Below are 5,289 nucleotides of genomic sequence, written 5' to 3' on the forward strand. Positions count from 1 at the left end.
TATAAATGATATTTACATCTGAGCCATGTAGTATACTATGATTACTTTTTCTTTACTGTAGAACTTTCTAATTTTCCTGAAGTTATTATTTGCCTTTACTATTTGGTTGGTAGACTTTCTTTGTACTTGCTGCTAATTTATTTTCCCAACTTTCTCCAAGTGTATAAATCTGCTCTTAGTACTTAAAGACATTAGGTATTGCTCCCAATTTTATCTTCTTGATAATTCCAGAGCCTCCTGACAGCAGCAGGCTGGGCTAGTTATGCTCTGTGCTTACTGCACAGCTGCCACCTTGAGAGCTTCCTTCACCACTATCTTTCAGATTTCTTTTGTATATGATTCCCTGTTTCCTGAATCCAATGTCTTTCTTTTTTTTAAGAGAGATTTTTGTTACAGGGTGTGTGCACTCACCAGAGGGACAGAGACAAAAAGTGAGAAATCACCCCCTGGGGTGGATGGCCACACTGTAGTCCCTTCTCCTCCTTTCTCCTCTTGGGATTTTGGGGCATGCACATACACACGCCTGGTGTGAGTTTCAAGCCTCCAGGTCTGAGACTCAAACTGCAGTCAGCTATGTGGGAGTCCAGTGACATAAGCATGATGTCATCTGCTGGTCCTCCAATGTCTTTCTTTTTCATAGTTGATTCCCTCGTTTTGATGGAACACACCCTCTAGGATCTCCTTGAGAAGGGGTACATTGGAAGAAAGTGTTTTGAGATCTTACATGTCTAAAGATGTCTTTATTTGGGCCAGCCAGGTGGTATGAGATTAAGATGGCTAGATCCCACATGACCAATTGCATGGTTGGTCTGGTGGCTTGAGAAATACACAAGGGGTGTGTGTGTGTGTGTGTGTGTGTGTGTGTGTATGCATGCTCAAAATCCTGAAAGGAGGAGAAGGGATTGTGGCATGGCCATTCACCCTGGAGGAGGGTGTTTTCTTAATTTCCTTCTTTCTCTCAGGAGTATGTGCCATATAGAAAAACCAAACCAAAGTAAAACAAAACAAAACAAAAACAAAACAAAAAAGCAAGCAAAAAAAAAAAAAGTCTTTATTCTAGCCACACACTTAGCTGTGGTTTGACTGTGTGAAGTTATAGGTTGGAAAACATTTTCCCTACTTTGTTGTCTTCTAGTTTTCGGTATTGCTGTTGAGAAGTTCCTGATTCTTTATACTATTGTTGAAACTCCTTTACCCCCTTTTCTTTTCTCTAAAAGCTTGTAGAATTTTCTCTTATGCCCAGTGGTCTACAATTTCACAGCGTACGTTTCTATATTCATCTATTGTGCTGAGCCCTCAGAGAGCCCTTTCAATCTGGAAACTCAGGTTGTCCTGGGAAAACACAAGTATTTCTTTGCTGATTTCTTCTTTTCCATGTAGTGAGTAGAGAATGACTCTTTATTTTAAATCTTTTTGTTCAGATGTTGGAACTCCTGAGTTGGTTTTTTTGTTGTTGTTGTTGGTTTGTTGGTTTTTTTATTTTTCTTTTCCTTTCTTCTATCCCTTTGTCTTTGGCTCTATTTATGAGTGACTTCTTCAGTTTTAACTTCTTACTCTTGAGATTTTAATTTCTGTTATCATATTTTTAATTTCTAAAAACATTATGTTTTTGGAAATTCTTTTCACAAGCTCTGTTTTCTCCAGATTATAGTTTTCTACTTGTTTGCTTTGGCTTCTCTCTTTCATCTTAGAGGCTCTTTTCAAATATCCCAGTGACCCAAGGCCCTCTGTATATACTTATGAGTAGGGCCTGTCAACCTATATAAAAGACTGAGGCATAAGAAATGAAATAAAAGTGACTTATTTGAGCCAGGACTTAGGATGATTTGCCTAGATGACATAGACCTCTGTTTGTCCAGAAATGTGCTCACTTAAATGGTTGTCCAGACGGTTAGTTTATATAACAAGGAGAAGAGCAAGAAGAGGGGGAGGTTACAGGGTGTTTGTCGAGAATTTACATTGGTCCATTTTTAACATACATGACTGATTAGCTATACCTTGTTTATTATATCCTGAACTCAAGAAACCTGGGAGAAAGAAAGAGGGTGTGTGTGTGTGTGTGTGTTGGGGGGGGGTGAGGTGGGTCACACTGTAAATCTATAACATTTGCAAGTCTGTTTGAGAGTAACCCGTCTTCTGATCATGCCTTATTTGAATCTTTAAAGCATTCCACAGACTGCTCTGAACTGATTTTCTTTCTTAGACCCCCACAAAACCTATTGAAACTACATTTTGGTGGGACTAGTCAAATATGGATTTTTCTAGGCAGATCTGGCTGGAGCATTTCTTTGGGGACTCTCGATGTCAGTATCTTTAGATTTTTTTTAAGAGGTGTTTGCCATAGGATGTGCACTTGCAGAAGGCCTCCCCAGCAGGGACGGCCATGACACAATCACTTCTCCTCCATTCTCCTCTTGGGATTTTGAGCACACATGCACACATGCCTGGGCATGAGTTGCAAGCTGCTGGGTCTGGGACTTGAACCATGGTCAGCCATGTGTGAGTCCAGCACCTTAACCATTATTCCACCTGCTGGTCCCTAGATCATTTTCTGTTAAGATCAGGTTCTATAGCTCCTCTAGGTTCTATAAGGAAGCTCCTTCAGTCTCCTGTCTAGAAAATATAAGTCTGGGGCTTAGCTCTGTGGTCTGCTGGTTAAGGCAGCTAGATCCTACATGGTCCATTACACAGTTCGAGTTCTGGACCTGGCAGCTTGAGTAACCTTCTGGGTATGTGTGTGTGGATGCCTAGAATCCTGAAAGAGGGGAGGGATGGAGGAGAAGGGATTGTGGTGTGACCATGCCTTGGGGGGCGGGGGGGTAGAGGGTGCTTTCTTCTCTCTGGTGAGCATATGTGCCCTTTAGCAAAACAATTTAAAAAAACAAAGGAAGTAAAAGTCTAGAAGACAATCTAGAAACTGAATGAAAATAGACCTGGGGTGAAGGAAGTGGTAGTCTCTTAAAATTCATTGTGTACATCTTTTATTTATTTATTTATTTTTGAGGGGTTTTTGCTATAGGGTGCATGTGCTCGCCAGAAAGACAGTGAGAGACAGAGAGACAGAAAGCAAGAAATCACCCCCCAGAGGGAATGGCCACACTGCAATCCCTCCTCCACTCTCCTCTCGGGATCTTGGGCACACACACACGTGCCTGGCGTGAGTTTAAGCCACTGGGTCCGGGACTCGAACCATGGTATGGGAGTCCAGCGCCATAGCCATTATGCCAACTGCTGGTCCCTCATTGTGTACATCTTCAACTCATCCTCTGCTTATATGTGTGTGTGTGTGTGTGTGTATATATATATAATTTTATAAATTATTTTTATTTAACTTTATTTATTTATTTATTTATTTAAATTTGACCAGAGAAAGCAAGCTGCCAGTTTTGGTACTCAAAATGCTGTCAGTCATGTGGGAGTCCAGTGCCCCTAACCTCCATTCCACCTGCTGGCCCTCTGTTCATATTTTTAATATGCTTTCCTACCCTCTGCCATGCCTTACTAGTGTCCTGCTTATTTTACCCCCTGACAGCTTCTAACTGTCAGCCAAAATGGGCAAGGGGCAGGACAGAGGAGAGGAGGAAATGAGGGTCTAACTGTGACTTAGATGGACTTTCAATCAGACCCCTTGTGTTTAATTCCCACTTTCACTCCCATTCCCTAAGGTATCTGGAGCTGATTTAGGATTCAGCTTTCTTAGATCTTCTAAGTCAGTTATTCGCCTGCCCATCCTTCCGCTGTCCAGTTTTCATTATTGCATTACTGTTGTCTTTGTCCCGTTTCCTTTGTTCGGGGCTTTTATTCATAACACAAGTCTCTTTATGGGTTTTGGAGAGAGCACAGGCTCACTAATCTGCTACCTCTAACCAAAACCCTGGAACTGCTTAGCGTTAAAAGGAATCATCATAGGGAAAAGTTTGGAAATCATTGCTGCAGGTTTTTGGCTCCCTTCTACACCTCATTTCAAAACCTTTTACTTTTGTGTCCCACTTTCATAGGTCTTTACTATCTGCCTGTTAGTCTGACCATCTATTTCGACTAATAGGTGCAAAGAATCAGTCACATAGCAAATTACACATTGCTCTTCAAAATATGAATAATATGAAGAGCCCAAAGCACATTGGTTACCTTGTCATGTGCGCCCTTTAAGAGAATTAAATTGTGTTGCTCTTTTGAAAGCAGTGTTGCTATATGCAGTTTTCATCATAAGGAAAATAGCTGACATTCTTGGGCCAGCTAGGTGGTGTCGTGGTCGATGTGGCTGGATCCCACATGACTGATTGTGTGGTTGGAGTCCCCAATTGGTGACTTGAAAAACATGTTGGGCACATGTGCATGCATGCCCAAAATCCCAAGAGGAGGTTGGAAGAAAAGGGATTGTGGTGTGGTCATCCGTCCTGAGGGTTGCTTTCTCTCTGTCTTTTTCTGTCTCTTTCCAGTGAGACATGTGACTTTTAGCCAGAAAAAAAAAAAAAGTTATTCTTATGCACCTATTTTTTTTTATTGACTGGTTGTCTTTTTAACTGGTGGTAGGCTTCATTATTCTTTTCTTGACAATGATTTATTAAGGTTAAACAATTCATCTGCTTTGCTGAGGATTTTTAGGGATAACATTTAAGTCACACATAAGCCTAGAATTTGAAAGACAGACTGTTGGAATTATAGTGGAATAGGGAGGAGTCAGGGAAACCTGGAGAGCAGATAGCTGGCGCTGCATGTCCTCAGTCAGACTGGGTGTGCAAGGCAACAGTAAACATTTGTCTACACAGAAGATGAGGTGGGTGTGCACAATACAGGAATTACTAATGATGATAAAAATTGAGCAGAGAGGCTATGGAGAGAATTGGGAAAGTTATTTCTTCCTCCTCGTGATTTTTGCATTTTGCATTCATGAAGTTAACATACAATTTGACTGCCTTTGATGTGCCAGGGCCTGGAGTTTCCTTTTTATGCTTTGTTTGTGCCTCCTCCAGCTGTCCTGGGTTTGCTTACTTCTTCTAACTGCTATTTATAATTCATAGATAGCCACAGATGGCCAGGCCTTAAAATGTGTTAGTGTATTAACAAAGTTTTAGAGTCATTTTCTTATTATGTACAGCGAGACATGTAGTTAGACTTTTCTTTCATAGGATTTGGCTGTGATAACGTGTTCCATAAAGGTAGAAAAAAAATTATTTTTTTCCTCTCTGATGTTACTGCTGGCGATGGAAAAAAAAAACAACCAACTGTAAAATGAATAATTAATAATTAATGCGGTTTATTTCCAAGCCAACTGTGAGTGACCTAGGC

The sequence above is a fragment of the Tupaia chinensis genome, unplaced genomic scaffold, assembly GCF_000334495.1.
Source record: "Tupaia chinensis unplaced genomic scaffold, TupChi_1.0 Scaffold000532_1, whole genome shotgun sequence".
In the NCBI taxonomy this organism is placed as follows: Eukaryota; Metazoa; Chordata; class Mammalia; order Scandentia; family Tupaiidae; genus Tupaia; species Tupaia belangeri.